The sequence below is a fragment of the Sciurus vulgaris genome, assembly GCF_902686455.1.
Source record: "Sciurus vulgaris genome assembly, chromosome: 2".
Lineage (NCBI taxonomy): Eukaryota > Metazoa > Chordata > Mammalia > Rodentia > Sciuridae > Sciurus > Sciurus vulgaris.
In genome coordinates, this window is record NC_136462.1 from 139,058,263 (window position 1) to 139,075,029 (window position 16,767).

Here is a 16,767-nt window from a genome sequence, read left to right on the forward strand (position 1 = left end):
GACCTGCCAGGAATGACCTTCTACCTGTGGACCCTATCCTGGCTTCAAGGCTTGGAAAAATATATCATTATGGAATTTCATGAGATTTGTCTTTGAGCCACTTACAGTGCTGGGCACTTTGGGAAGAAAAAGATAATCCAACAGAGTCCTTGTCCTCAAAGAGTGTACTGGGAAAATAGATATGTACATAATTATATAGCAAAGAAAAATTTGCTAGAATGCAAGTATGCACCTGTAAGAAAATTTCAGAATTAATATTTCAAGAGCTGAGGTTGCACAGTTAGCCATTTGGTCCCTGGGGATTTTGTTTTATTTGGTCCAAAGTTATAGATTTAATTTTTTAAAACATTTTCAACAATGAACCACTGGCAATTTTTAGGTAAAAATTCAAAATTCTGTCTTACCATTGAAAAATGGAAGATTTGGCAATACTGAGTCCTCATTATGCCCTAGCAATAGTGAAGAAAGGCTGACCTTTTAACCAAGGAATAAGATTTCCTTTTTTTGCCACAGTCCCTACCTCTGCCTATTGTTTGGTGCTGCACTACTTCCCTTCTTTGTACTGTTTGTGTTCCATGACTTAGAGAAAGGAGGCCCTTGTTTTTCACAAGGTATCAGAGAAAGCTAAGAAAAATTGGGTAGAGGGGAGACCTGCAGGGTGAGCAGGGATTTTCTGTGTTTATAGATGGGCAGTGAAGCACATAAGGCTGATAGAAAGGCATGTGCAGAGGTGTGGGACTTGAGCACAGAATGTCCACTTGGACAGTGGCACCCACACAGGATGGCAAAAGTGTTTGGTATTTGAGGGAAGGAGTTCACAGAGAGAATTGGAGAAGTATATGCGAGTCCCAGCTCATGAGTAGCATGGCATGCCAAGATGAAATTTGGCCAGTAAGAACTAGATTGAATGATGGATAGGATGACAGCTAAAATAGTTTCTAACAGTGTCCTGCATCCATTCTGGGGCCATACAAATCACGCTGTGTGCAGGACCTCACTCAATCCTCAGTCTAAGAACATGAGACATGTACTGTCACTGATGAGAAAGTTCAGGTAGGGGGAGATGGGTTAAGTGACTTTCCCGAGGTCACAACCAGCAAATGATGAAGCTGGAAGTGGGCCCCCAGCCTCATTACAGAATTTGCAACTTCACTGTTAGTGTGCTCTCTTTCTCAGATGGATCAGTGCTACAGAATGGTACTCTGGCAGAAAAGTTGGGGCTACATTGGAAGTGAGTGCCGGAGGCTGAGAGAGCTGAACTGTTGGAGGTCACTGCCATGGTCATGTAAGAGAGCCAACAGTCCTCCACCAAGGAGGCCTTAGTACTAGCACTGAGGAGGGGTGAATGTGGGGAAAATTGAGCATGGGATTCTCCTTTTTGGAGCCTGCCAGCCATGGAATTTTTTCTTCCTCCTTTGAATTCTCAGAGCTCCCTGTCTTTTCCCCAGGTCTTGCTTGTGCTGTTTGTGTCTTATCACATCTAGTATATTTTGAGTTCCTTAAGGGCAGGAGGAATTATTCTTTATTTGCCTTAATATATATTTTTTGCATTGCTGAGCACAATGCCTTGGTAAATGAATGAATTCCAAAATTATCTTTTTCAGATCATTTCTCCTTATGTATGCATTTTTTGAAGTTAGTGGCAACTTAAATACTCTGTCGTTTAAGATAGAATAATTTCCTTACACAATCTACTTGAAACTATTTGAAAATACAAGGAAAAGAAAGACTGAGAAGTTGTTATAAACAGCAAACCCTTTAAGAGTCAATGTCACATTTATTGCTATAAAATATTTTTCTCTCTCTGTTCGACATCTGGTTCCCATTACATACAGTATTGGGTACTTGAGTTCACCAGCCATTTTGCATACCAAACAGCACACACACAAAATCCCCACCGACAGCCACCAGTACACATTTACACCATGTAATTTTTACTTTACATTTACAGACAACCCTTCTGTAACCAACTTAATGCTTACCAATACATTTTTGAAGTTATGTTTTCATATTTACCTGAAGGACTAAATTGCCTACATCTGAGAAGCAAAGAACTACAAAACCCTGAAGCCTTTGCTTTCTGTCATTGTATGGCCCAACTATCTATAATCTAGCACTGAAGTCAATGAAACATCTCAATCTTAAGTCTATATTTCCTAGTTACATTGACCCAGAAATGAGAAACACAATATGGAATGTTTGCTAATGAGTCATGAATTTCATTATAATTGCTTCCACATTCAGGATAGCTCCCTTAAACCATCTAATCTTGACATATCCTGCCTCAATCCCATGTGTTGTAAATGATTTTGTTTTATTTCTTAGGTTACTGTTAAGGGCTTATTTTCTGGTTCATTTCTTTTTCTTAAAGAAAACCACACACTTGTGTGAACTTGCACACGCACTCAGACACTGTGCACACACAGGCCACTGTGGCTTTTGCCTCAATCTGTAGTTTTTAAAAATAAAATAATTATGAAACAAAAAAAGCCCTCATCATTTGGTTTGGAAGCAAAAATAAACACTCTGAAGAGAGTCGAAATATGGTCTAGTTTAAAGTCCTCATTCAGGTCTGTGAGAATTAAAGCCAGAATTGAGCAATGGCCCAGCAAACAGCAATCTGTCCCCTCCATGGACTTCAGAATCCATAATGGAATAGACAGACACAACCAGCATTCAGTACAGTAATAATGGAAAATTAAATACGACTTTTAAAAACTGCTCACATTATAAAGTGATCTATTAGCGTTATACGACTTCAGCACTTAAAGTGACTGATTCTAATTGCAAGATTTGGCCCACAGCAAGCATTAAAGAGCTGCAAGATCTTGAAGGCATTTTATCTCTTTTGGGATATTTTAAAGTGGGTTTTCTTTGGAGTCAAGCTTTATTTCTGCTGCACAAAAGATTGTGTAGGTGAAATCTCTCAGTTCAGATAGAACCAGAGGTTAATTATAGATTTTCCTCTTTGATTCCAAACTGTTTGTCCAACATCCAAACTGTTTTACTAAAGCATTCCTGCATGTATTTCCCCTGCCTCCCCATCTTTTTCACTGTGGGGGATTGAACCCCAGTCCTCGCACATGATAGGCAATCAATCTATCACTGAGCTACATCCCCAGCTCTTCCTGTTTCTTTACTAAGTGATGCTCTGTCTTTACAGCTCATGGGTGTTGCCCTGAAGAAGTAAGGATGGATGCCCTTCCCTAGAGAGCATTTCCACTAAACAGAGAGGCACCCTTCTCCTCCACCTGTTACCACACTGTATCCTTCAGAACATCTTCTGGACACACCGGTGGGTCTCTAAGATAAAGCTGCCATGCCATAGCTTGGGCTGAACTTGTTTTACATAGGTTATCACACCACTTGGGAATCCTGAGCACATACACATCTTCAGATGTACCTACTAAAGAGTTTTCATGTTCCAGAAAAAGAAGGAAGGAACTGGAGGCATGTCATTCTTCTTTGAATTTGACTTTATGTTTATATTTACAGTTTTTTAAATTGTTTTCATCCTATTGACTATAGGAAGTTTATTAACTGGATGGTAGTTTAAATTGTAGCTCTTTATGTAAGAGAGTTCTTGTTGAATGTACATGGGCTCAAGCAGTTTTTACCTTGTTCTATAAATATATGGATATCTTGCTGTTGGTTTTTAGATCTCTCAGATAGTAGAAAAAAACTCATTGACTATGCTTTTTTTTTTTGATGTGATAATCCACATTGTTATTCATGTAACCAACAGTGGAATCTTGGACATATAATTTAAAATCTCCAGTAACACTTGTGGAGTGTGACCCTCGACACTATTTTATTTTAATTTTTTATTTTTTTGTGGTATTGAGGATCAAACCCAGGGCTTTATGCATTCTAGGCAAGCACTCTACCACTGAGTTACAGTCCTAGCCCATTTATTTATTTAAATAACTATTTATTTAAAACATCTCTTTATAAAATTGGCATTATTTTCATAAGTACAACTCTAGGTTAAAAAAGAAGTTTGAAGGCATTCTGACTTCTTATAATATTTTGCTGCCAGAGCCCTGTAGCTTGTAGTTGCTTTCTTCCAAAGTGTAGAATTTGCAGAAGAGCAGAAATGCTTGTTATTGACCAGCTAGGAAAAGAGAAGAAGAGATCATAGCTCTTGGTACATTGTTTATGGAAACAAGATTTGCAGATATGTTTGAATCAGGCAATTATAATGCATTATCTATCTATCTATCTATCTATCTATCTATCTATCTATCCATCTATCATCTATCTATCTTTTTCTCAATGCTGGAGATTGAACCAAGGGCCTCATGCATATTGGGCAAGCATTCTACCACTGAATTATATCCCCAGCCCTCCCCCACCAAACTTAATTTAATCATTTATTCATTTATTTTTGGTACCAGGGATTGAACCCATAGGCGCTGAACCACTAAGTCACATCTCTAGCACCTTTTTGTATTTTATTTTGAGATGGGGGTCTTGCTAAGTTGCTTAGGGCCTCACTAAGTGGCTGAGGCTGGCTTTGAATTTGGAATCCTCCTGACTCAGCCTCCTGATCCACTGAGGTTATAAGCATGTGCCATCATGCCTGGCTCCCACCATATTTTAGATGCCAACTCAGCCAGACAAAAGCAGTGTCTAGAATTAGGATACATAGCATTCCTATATGCAGTGTAATATGTGATTATATCATGTAATCACTACCATCTTTCTTAGATGTTCTAGGAGTATATATAAATAAAAACATAAATATAAAAATAAAAATGTGTTTGCTTAAAAAAATTACAATGTTTACTTTTAAAATAGTTTAAGACTCAGAAGAAGTTGTAAAAATAATTTGGAGAGATCTCTTTGTTTTTGCTATCTAGTTTCCCTTGAAGATGGCATCTCACTTAATCATAGTACATTGTCAAAGGTGGAAAATTGATTCAATACTGATGATTCAGTGAGACATCTTACTCAAATTTCAATTTTTACATGTACTCTTTTCTAGGTGTGTAGTAACAGGTAGAAATGCATAAAATACCAGCAATTCTTTAATTTTGAGGTGCTGGACAGAGCTTTGCACATGTTAGGTAAGAACTGTCCCACTGAACTACATCCCCATCCCTGGTATGGCAGTCTTAAAGGAGTATCCTTCAACAACAATTTTGATAGTATGCAAGATTCTTAGATGATGTGGTTTTATGCGTCTTGTGGTTGACTAATGAGGAGGTAGAGCTGGTTGCATTAATGAAGTTCCTTTATACTTAATTGCTTTCTCTTTCCATTAATGAACTAATAAACTAATCAACCCTATATCAAGTGCCAACTGTGAGTCAACCCCTTTGATAAACTCAAGATACAAATGTGGAAACATCGACTCTGCTCTCAAAGAACTCATAGGAGGAGATTGAAAAAAGTTCACAATTACAATAGAACATTGCATACCATAGCACAAATGAAACAAGCTAACACCATAAGCACCTAAATGTGCTCAGCACTGTGCCAGGCATTAGGGGCAAAGTGGTGATTGAGAAGCGTGCTTTTTTTGTCTTGTGGAGTTCACTGTAAAGTGGAGGAGGCAAGCAATGACAACAGCACACACTGACAGGGGGCTATGGTTCTGAGCGGGTGGGTCCTAATCAGATCAAGGGGTTTAGGAAAGTGACTCAACATGGTCAAGGTCAGCATCTCAAGATGTCAAGATCTAAAGATGCCATCTTTGTACCAAGTTCTCATTCCACTTCATAAGACCATATGTAGGATCTTCTAGCACCTGCATTTTAGCAGGTGGCTTCCTATCACAAGAGCAGTCATTTGATCTGATTCAAAGACCCTTGGATATCATACCTGGTAGCAGATCTTTCCCACTAAATGCTGGCAGACCTGGTGTTAGGCTCACAGAGGCCATGAGATGGAGAGGGAGTCTGCTTTCCATCAGTAAAGGAGATATGGTTCCCTTGAGTGTGGTATGCATATGTAGAGTACACCCAGGGTGTCATATTCCCTTGATTGTGGTTGGTAGCTGGTGATGGAGAAACTGCTGTATGTTTCTAGCCTAACAAATTGAGGATCTTTATACAAAACAGGATAACACCATTATTCGGTAGGTTTCTGAGATCTGATCTCATGTCTTTCCTGCTTAGAACTTTCAGTTGCTTTTCATTGGATTTAAAGTGGCTTCCAAAATTCCTACCTAAGGGTACAGACTACAAGGCCCCACCTGGTATGGCCTTGAACACTTATGTCCTTACCTCAGCTTCTTCACCTTCCATTCTATCATCAATTCCTGGTGGTTCAGTCATGCTGGCCAGTTTAAGTTTGCTTTAGCTTGCCAAACTATTTCCAGAAATACTTCACCCTTTCTCAATACCTTCATCTATAACCTCATTTGTCAGGGTTCTATTTCAAGATTTTCTGCATCGAATCACTTGCATATATCATCTCCACTATGTATCCTACTTTATCCTTAGTTATACTTTGTGCACCTATTAGAATATGCTGTTTTATATTCACTTATGTGATCATAGAATATTCATTTCCCCTATTAAACTGTAAGTTCCACGAGGGCAGGGATGATGTCTATTTTATGATTATCTTCTCAAGACTCAATAAGTATTAGCTGAATAAAGTATTGAATGAATAAGTAAGAAATGACATATACCCTTATTTTTTTTTTCTCTGTAAGTGTAGGTAATGCTACATTTGAGATTTAGAAGTATTTATATGCTGTTTTGGGCTCATTCTTTTAGACTCATTTCTGGGGTTTTCTCTTTCTCAAGTTCAGACAGTTGTAGTTTCTTATGAGAAGTCATGGTTTATATGATTTTGTCTATTCCAGTGGCTTCTGTTTTGTATGTATGATTTGTTGTAGTTTTCACCTCAAGACCACTCCAACAGGAACAAACCATGAGTTTGGTGACCACCTCTGCCTGAAATGGTGGCCATTTCAAAGAGTATCTCAAAGCTTCTTTGCTAAGAGTTCTGAGCCTATTTTTTTTTTTTTTCCCACACACAGTGGTATAGAGCTTGGAAGGCACCAGGGCAGACAGATCTGTACCTGCTGGAGAGAGTCTATATCTGCTGCATTTGAGATCCAAATTTGGTCTTCACTGGCTTCAAAAGGAGAGAGGCCATTACTAGGATGAAGGAGGCTCATTGTGGAGATAAACATCCCTGTATTTGGAGCAGGGAGAAAGGAATAAAAGTCAGGAACATGTCTGAAGAGAAGTGCTTTTGTGCTGCATCTACATTGGTGCTGAGGGTTGAATGAGATAGAATATGTAGCATGAGGTGAGGCTGGGGCTGAGGAAGTGACATAAGCAAAGACCTGTGGATTATTTGCTGAAAATACTCAACCAAATCTCTGGACATAAAAACTCATGTCTCTTAGGATATTCAATTCATGAACTATGAAAAGAGTGGCCATCTCCTGGTCCCTCAAATTCGAATGATCTAGATAATGACTTCATGGCTGAGATGTACCCAGTCTATATTGTAATCTAACAGATTATCTACCTTATTTAGGTAGGTAAGTAAAGATACAGTGTGAATACCATGACTTTCTTACTAGGTGTTTAATCAAGATGTGTGTGTGTGTGTGTGTGTGTGTGTGTGTGTGTTTGTATTTAAATAATTTTGTTGATCTTTCTCAGATGTAAATGAAGATCACAAGACTTGTTTATGTGTGGAGCCATCAGATTCTGAAGAGCTCCTACGGGTGGTGGGTGTGCAGCCAGGGAAGAGGCAGCACCACATGCCATAGAGGGCTCAGGCTTTGAAAGCAAAGTCCTGGGCACAAGGTTGAGCTCTGCATTGTGTGTGACTTTGTGTAACTCATATAGCCTCTCCAACCCTCAGTTTCTCTCCACTCACTTTGGGGTAATAATAAAATTGGTTAGCTCATTGATCTGATAGGATTATTTACCTAAGGTAATTTATATGAAAGAAATTCAAGTATCATGAAAAGGGGGCATTAAAATTATAGAATCAATATACTCTTTAAGGATTTTATTTTTAATTATTACCTAATAAGTATATATTCATAGTGATGTGCCATTTTGAAACATGAATACATTATGTAATGATCAAATCAGGGTAATTAATTTATCTATCACCTCAAGCATTTATTATTTCTTCAAGGTGAGAACATTCAAAATCCTTTTCTCTAGCCATTTTGAAATACACAATATATGATTGTTATCTATTGTCATTCTATAGAAGACTAGAACTTATTCCTTCCTGTTAACTGTACCTTTTTGCTCATTGGCTAATTTCTTCCTATACCTCCTTCCCTAGCTTCTGGAAACCATTATACTACCCTCTACTGTTTTTGTTTTTTTTTTTTTTTTCACCCCTAGGCACAGGGAATTGAACCTAGTGTCTCACGCGCGGTAGGAAAATACTCTAACAAGAAGCAACAACCCAAACTGTTTCTTTAAATTTTATTTTGAAAGAGGTTCTTGCTAAGTTGTCTAGGATGGCCTTGAACGTTCCAACTTCCTTCCTCAGTCTCCTGAGAAACCAGGACTACAGGCATCTGCCCCTGTAGCCAACTACTCTCTACTTCCATGACACTTTTTTAGGCATCATGTAGAAAAAGAACACCTTGAAAAAATGTGACGCATGATGTAAATTGAGTGGAAAAGACCTTCTCAGGGGCTGGGGAGATAGCTCAGTCAGTAGAGTGCTTGCCTTGCAAGCACCAGGCCCTGGGTTCCATCCCTAGTACCTCAAAAAAAAAAAAAAAGACCTTCTCAGCTTAATGTCATTTACAAGTTTACTATGCCATATTTCTTCTATGACAATAGAGTGAGACATTAAAAATTTCTAAGAGCAATGATAACTTACTTTACTTATTGTGTTGCAGGTTTATACTACAGAATGTAGTTTAAAGCTATAGAGTTTAAAACTAAGCCTCCAAGATGAATATTGATAGAAAGTTTGAATTTTTGGTAAGGAAGATATAAAGTGAAGGTATAAACTATTTTCTGGTAGTTCCTTTTGGATTATATTTGTAAATTAGTTAGCATTAGAATCTCTTTCCAGAATATAGTAACAAACTTGCCTTAAAATATTTTATTTAATGTGACAATACCTTGAGTACCTGTGGGAAATGAGGGCTCATTTACATATAACCAAAGACTCTTAAAAATTAATATGAAGGGCTGGGGATATAGCTAAGTTGGTAGAGTGCTTGCCTTACATGCACAAGGCCCTGGGTTCAATCACCAGTACCACAAAAAACAAAGCAACAACAAAAAAAACCCAAATTAATATGAAAATATGACAAATCAAAAAATGTACATGATCTGGGTGCAGTGATGTATACCTGTAATCCCAGTGACTCCAAAGGCTACGGCAGCAAATTCAAGGCCAGCCTTGGCAACTTGGGGAGAGCTTATCTTAAAATAAAATACAAGAAAAAACTGAGGTGTGACTCAGTGATGGAGTGCCCCTGGGTTCAATACCCAGTACCTGAAAAAATGTGCATCAAAGTCAGTATTAAAAATTATTAAGATCTTTTTGCATAAAAACAATTTTCTAAAAACTCAAATAGGATTTTTTCAGGTAACACAAATTTAGAAAGCATTTGGTGGGTAAAACAAACTGGACTATTCATGACAGGCAGGGAATTGAAATGTAGAATCAAAATAGTAATTAACATCTTCATAAGTAACGCACCATAAACCAATTTAGTCCAAGTTAGATTTTAATAATAATTTTTTCCTTCTTTTTCTATTTTTTTCTACCTTGTCATTTGGGGCACATTTTTTTCTCTAATTTCAAGATACTCATGCACAAAAAGGAAACAAATATTTAGGTATTACATATGAAGAACATAGATGGCTTTGGTAATGTACCAACTATAAGATTTAAAATCATTAGCTCTCCGGTCAAAACTTCAGTCAGTAGATACATATAGGATTCTAAAGAACATTTTCTTGCCATGAGAAACTTATGAGATCAAGTTCTTTGAGGTGGGAGGAATGATCTACTAAAAGATGAACAAATAACCATTGTGCAGGAAAAGATTCATCCACCGAAAGGAGAGGCTGAGTAGGTAATCCACAAACTAATTGGGGAGATGAAATACACAACATAGCTTGCTGGGCACAAAGTCACAACAGGACACTTTTCCAAAGAGCCCTGGTGCCCAAATGCTGGCAATTGTACTTTGTACCTCATCCATTCAGGGCAGCCCTCTTGACCAGATACCTCTTGAATATCAGAGTACTGCTCTTACCACTACCTGGGAAATTCATTTCCCTCTTCTTGAGTAGAGTCTTTTGCATGAAGGTTAGCCCACAGTTGGGGTTGCTTAACTCAAACTCAGAAAGCACATACTGCATCTTTAAGAAATAGTTTACTTGTGAATCAGTAAATGTACTAGACAAAGCAGCTATTACTTATGCATTCCTGCATACCCGGCAAGGTGAGAATAATAGAATAAACATCATATACTTCATTATGATATCGGTTTACACTTCCAGGGTACACAAAAAGAGGCCATTTCATCAAGCTAATTGCCTGAAAGTAAAAGAGAGAGAACTTTAGCTATTAGTCTATTATGGGGCTTTTTTCTTAATCACAAATAGGGGCCGTGTGTCCCTGGGGGGATGTGTATTCTAATTTACAATTGAACTACAGATCAGAGCAATCAATCTTGGGCAGCACTTTTACAGTGTAATTGCTGCAACATAACAAATAAAAAAAAAAAAAAAAAAAGAAAAAAAAAAGAAAAGAAAAGAGGAAGAAGAAGAAGGCCTAAGCTGAGCTTCAGCTTGAGGTAGAAATATTTCCAGGCACTAGCTCAGGGTGGGAGGGAGAGAAGAACCACCGCGAACATGAATATGCAATGAGGGCTCATTAGCGGCCTAGTGTTGCCATGACGAATGGCATTATCCCCGGCCTGGTGCTGCCTAAACATGAATTTTATAACGACCCATTTATCATGACTTGTCATGGGCTTCTGTACTGTGCTTTCTTCCAGCTCACACACCTTTCCCTATTATGGTGGTAGAAATCTTTCCTTTTATTATTATTGTTTCCTTTTGTATTGATTTCTGGCTCTTTGAAGCAAGTGTTCAAATAGGAGCAACATGCTAATGAGTGATTTGTGACTTTCAAAGTTGAAGAACTGAAACTTGATTATTCATTCCATCTTCATTATAGGCATATCATGGGGGGAGGTGGAGTTAGGCTAAACTTTGAGAAGAGTTTCCCCATGGTGAGCTTTGAACTGTAGCATTTTTACACTACAATTAAAAAAAAAATTGTAATGAACTAAATTATCTTCCCTTGGTTTGTTTATTCCCCTTTTCTAGACTTCACAAATCTTTCCATAACTTCAATGTGCAACTCAAAAAGTTTTGATGTCTTTTCCAAAAATCTTAGAACTGTTACAAAAAAGTATTAGATTACAATATCCAAAAGATTTTTAGTGGTTAGTATTTTCTAAGCACATGGGTTGATTTCTCACTTAGAAACCTCGATATATTGTGGGGAGGAGGGTTGCTCAAAAGCTTGGTCTTTGGTGACACCTTACCCATAGTCAAAAAACTGAAGGCAGTCTCCCATGACAGATACCATGAGGCCTATAGGGCTGCCACACAAGTACTATTTGCAAAGCAAATGTCTCTGACATTGACCAGGAGGGAAGATATTGTTGAGTCCAGGAAAGTCAAGTCCACCAGTCAGTCAAGAATAGGCTCTTAGATTGGCAGAAGCACTCTATTGCAATCAGAGGAAAATCTGGGGCTTGATGATTATTCTATTTCCTTATAATAAAAAGAGCAGTGCTCAAACTGGTTCTTGGATTCAAATAGGCAAAGCACTGAAGCACAAGTAAGTTAGAATCTGGTATTGTTTTGCCTCACCAGGGATAAGTCATTCCTTCATATAATTTATAAACAGTAAATAGCTTTCCAAGTCTCTTCAGTGTGGCTTTCTCTCTTGTGAGCCCTTGGATTCCATATTCCTAACAAGGACACTTTTACATAGAGATACTATTTTGTAACAATGTTTTATAAAATTAATGATAAAATGTTTTATATATTAATAATAACTTTATTTTCATAAAGCATTTTGACTGTGCAGAGTTCTTTCATCAGATCCTTAGGTTATTATTTCTTTTTTTTCTTTATCCACTTCTAGGGATCAAACCCAGGGCTGTGTGAATGCTATCTAAGAGCTCTACCACTAAGCTACACCCCTGGCCCTATGTACATTTTAAAGAAGAGTAAATGGAGGCTCAGAGGTAAAGTGATTGGCTTAAGGCACACAGAAAATGAAAGTGCTGGGGCTCACCATTAAGCCTCTAGATCCCTAGGTCTGTACTTTAATGGACCCAAAATCACAAAGCAGAAATTGTTCTTAAAATTTCAAGTTTAGTCATCTCTCAGGATCTACAGGGTCTTGATTCCAGAACCCCTAAGGATATCAAAACTTGTGGATGCCCAAGTCACTTGTATAAAAGAGTGTAGGATTTTCATATAACCTACATATTTCCTCCTGTATATCTTAAATCATCTCACTGGGTGTGGTGGCACACATCTATAATCCCAATCACTTGGGTGACTGAGGCAGGAGGATCACCAGTTGATCAGCCTCCGCAACTTAGGGAGACCCTGTCTCAAAGCAAAAAAATGAAAAGGGCTGGGAATGTGGCTCAATGGTTAAGAACATAAAAATGCAGATATGAACCCTGGGTTCGATCCTCCCCAACCCCCCAAAAAAATCTCTGGAAGACTTATAATACCTAATACAATGTAAATATTAGGTAAATAATTATTATACTGTACTGTTTAGAGAATAATAACAAGAAAAAGTCTGTACATGTTCCGTACATACACATTTTTTCCTGAATACTTTTGATCCATTGTTGATTGAATCTGCAGATGCAGAGCCCATGGATATGAAGGAACAACTGTAGTCTATTTTAGGATTTAGTAATGAGTGAATAGGTTGGGAAAGAAGCCTACTGAAAAGATGGTTGTCATTTACCCCTGAGAGCCTGTGACTCTGACGTGGCTTACTAGAATTGAAATTAGCACATGCATGTCAATTAAAAGTAAGTTGCCAATTCCTGTCATTTAAGTTGGAATTTTCCTTCATCATTTAAAAATGCAGATATGAAATGTTTTGATAAAGACTTGGGTACAGTTCTGGGTAGTATTCTTGTATTATAAGTCTCTTTGGCATTACTTAAGTTCCTGAAGAATATATATCCTTGTTTTCTCTGTGAATGAATTAAATAGGATTTTTAGAAATGATTCTGTGAAAAAAAAGAGTTCAGATATTAGCAAATGATATTTTAAAACACTCTGATGACTGAACAGATAAAGGCTGTGTCTATATGACACCAAATATCTGGATGAAAAAGGAAAAATAGTAGTAAAAAATCTCAATGTTTTGTTTACTTGACACCCATCTGGAACTTTAAAAACATCTGGGTTTTTAACTCATCCTCCCCTGCCCCGCCCCAGGTTTCATCTGGATGTACAGAAATTTGAGAAAGGAAACTCAGCATCATTATTAGGGAACTAGATAAAATTATTGCATTCAATTAATCTGAAAACACTAATTATTCTATTTAACATAATATATAATGAACAGAATTCCCCACCAGGCAAGTAGATAAAAAAAGATGCAATTAGATGATTTAAGAAAAAAAAAAAAACTTGACTTAAAGCATATGTAAATCTTGGTCATAGTTTATGGACATTTATTTTTTTGAGCAAAAATCTGTTTTAGGTCTTCAGACAACCATCTTCTCTTTTTGGGAATAGTTTCTCCATGTATTATGAGGCTCTGTGTTTTGACAATAGTAAAATTTAGTAAACACTTAGTAACATATGAGTTACATCTAGTAATAGACATTCCCTTTGCCAAATGAGTTATCCAAACTGATAAAATCAGTGTAAACCCACTCTTGGCAGCCTTCTGACATGCCCAGGAATGAACCCCAAAGAGAAATCAAGAGAAACTGAACTTCAAAGACTTTGAGCAGTGAAAAGCACCTTATGTGATTGACATTTTGTGTGTGTGTGTGTGTGTGTGTGTGTGTGTGTGTGTGTGTGAGAGAGAGAGAGAGAGAGAGAGAGATCTCATCTAAAAAGTTATCATAATTATTGAACATTTCCTCTGTAGCCTATTCTCAATCCAATCAGTTATAATGAAAATAGTCTGCTTGCTTTTTATAGTCTCAAGTTTTCAAAATGATTAGTGCTTCCTTGAGATATCCCATTAATTGGACACACAACCCAGATGAAAAGGCTGAAGCCCAAGAGTATATGAAAAAACATAAGGTTGTTGCAATTTAAGTGCCTTCAAAAGATCTAATTTGATTTTTAAAAGCAATTCTGCAGATGTGAAAATTAAAGGCACGCAGAAACAAGATATGGTTTAATGACTGTGTAGGTTAAGAAACATTTAGAGGTTTAGTAGCCTTATACCAAAAAAAAAAAATTTTTTTATTTAGCTGTTAGCTTGAAATGATTGGGTCCACAACACAATAGAAATTGCTGGATTTTATGGGCCACTATTTCCTTTATCGAATACCCCATTCTCCCGTAACGTGTTTCTGAAGCAAGTTGGCATTTCTGTCTGCAGGTTTTCAATCCCAGTGCCCGTCAATCAGATTTCAAATTCTAATAAAGTAAGTCTCTCCACTGGCTTGTCTTAGCTGTTTCATCTTTGAGCCCATCCCCCACCACCCCCTCACAAATTTTACATTTATTCCCACTTAAAAAAAAGAGAAAATTTTTAAAAAGCCCTTTCCATTGGCTCTAATGACATATTCAGTCATTAATGAGTTAATAAAAATCTCAAAATCATCTGGGTTAGATAAGGAGGAAGAAAGAAAAGTATTGTACTATAATGACAGGCTTTCGACTGCCCTCTGAGATGTCATGGGTCAGTCATGTTAAGAATGTGTGTGTCCAATCATCTGCTGATTTTTATCAGCAAGCCCTCCAGCAGGAGCCGACAAGAGCCAGTTTGGGAGTCACAATGAATAAACAATGGCTTTTTGGATTGTTGGGGGCTGTGTAATAGAGTGAGGGGTTTATATATACTAAAACATGATGACATTAGCAATCAATATACCGATTACTGGACAAGTTATTGCATGAGGCATTCACGTGCCTTTAGCCATCTAGCAGGGAAAGTCCTGGTGCGTAGAGGTAGAGGTAAGATCTGAGGTCCTGATCTAAAAGCCAAGCCCAGTTTCTCTGGCTGAAGGACTTTAGACCTGGATGATCTGAATCACTTGAGGAATTTATTAAAAACACAGGTTCCTCTCCTTCCTAGTGATTCCATCTCAGGAGTCTGGGAGCAGGGCTGCTGGGGCTTGGTGATTTTAATAAAGGCTCCAGGTAATGTTGATCAGGCAGGTGGGGGAAGTGCTATACAGTTGTGATTGACAGCCCAGTAGCCTCAGTATCAGCTGGGAGCTTGTGAGAAATGCAAATGCTCAGGCCCTTCCCCAACCTGTGTGAAGCAATCTGCAGGTGGTTCTGATGCACTTTGCAGTTTGACACTCAGGGTGGTAGAGTTTGACACTCAAGATTCTCACCATCTTTCTAACCCTTCATGGATAATTGTTACTCTGGCTAGTTAGCACCCTAAAGTTTGCAAATGATGTATTTAAAAAATTAAATTAGGATAGATCCAAGATTATCTTCATAATCGTGTAATTTTCATTCATTTGTACACTGCTGGGTTTTCTTGAATGATCTTGATTACAAAAATGGAAGAATAAACATAGACTTTGTCTATTCTTTAAAACAGAAAAGAAGGGTAGATTTGAAAGTAATTTTTAAAGAAAAAAAGAGGAATCCATAAGAAAAACCAAGCATTTATTTTGTGTGTGACTAATATTTGTCTGGGCATTCAATGCCATTTGGGAAGCCCATGGGCCTCCATATACTTGAGTAAGGTCAACTGTTTTTATTTTAAATTAGTCGTCTGCTCTAATCAGGAAAAGAGAATGACATGGTCCTCGGTTGACATAGAGGAGAAGGCACACAGCATCGACTTCCTTGTAGCAGGGCTAGGGACTTCTTTTATTTTGGCCAAGAATCTTCCTGAAGGGAAGTTTGCTAATCTTTCACAAGAGGTGGACTAGTTTGCCAGATAAGCCCTATTTAAGTCCACATTTCACAGGGTATGTTTCAAAGAACAACCGGATGATTCTAAGCATTAATACAAAAACAACACAAAACAAAAGGTCCAGTGTCAAGTGAGAAACAGTAGGCTAACGTGAGTTAGATAGAACTGTGTCCGGTGGGGTTACCCATGCGCTGTGCATCTCCAGGAGAAGTCACTCAAGGAATTTGATCATCAAAACCTTTTTATAAAGGGTAATTTATAGAATTTGTGTCTCAGGATCAATTTTGAGGACTCATGTGTTCAAATATTTAAGATAGCCAATATCTATGTGTAGAAGTAAGTTCTATGTGTTTTATAGTAAAGAACCTTTGTATTATAATTCATTAAACCCTCTGTATCTGGCGTCAGGATTACTTATGTAGTGACTTGATGCCATTAAGAAGGTTCATGTAACCATCACCAAAGAGTTAAATAAGTTGTCTAGCTGTTGATGGTCTGTTAAATTATCCCTGAGTTGTTGGCATATCTCCCAGAATAGGTACTCACTTAAAAAGAAGGGGGAAAAAAAAAGAAAGAAAAAACTTGGGTTTTACCGGTGAGATTACATTGTATTTTCATATATGAAGGATAATTTCTTCATGATTCCTTACAAGTACCCAGAAACTACATGCAAAACCA

The 16,767-nt window shown here is 37.6% G+C and overlaps 1 long non-coding RNA gene across 20 annotated transcripts in view; it reads left to right on the forward strand.

Moving 5' to 3' along the window:
- LOC306654856 overlaps positions 1-16,767 on the forward strand; it is a 116,104-nt gene that overhangs the window by 58,711 nt on the left and 40,626 nt on the right. For 16 of the 20 annotated variants that reach the window (XR_013762079.1, XR_013762080.1, XR_013762081.1 and 13 more), the window contains 2 exons: positions 1,177-1,285; positions 3,164-3,295. This is a non-coding gene — a long non-coding RNA (uncharacterized lncRNA). Of the gene's footprint in view, positions 1-1,176; positions 1,286-3,163; positions 3,296-12,132; positions 12,236-16,767 lie in introns of all 20 variants that reach the window. The other 4 variants (XR_013762085.1, XR_013762086.1, XR_013762090.1 and 1 more) reach the window with 2 other exon arrangements.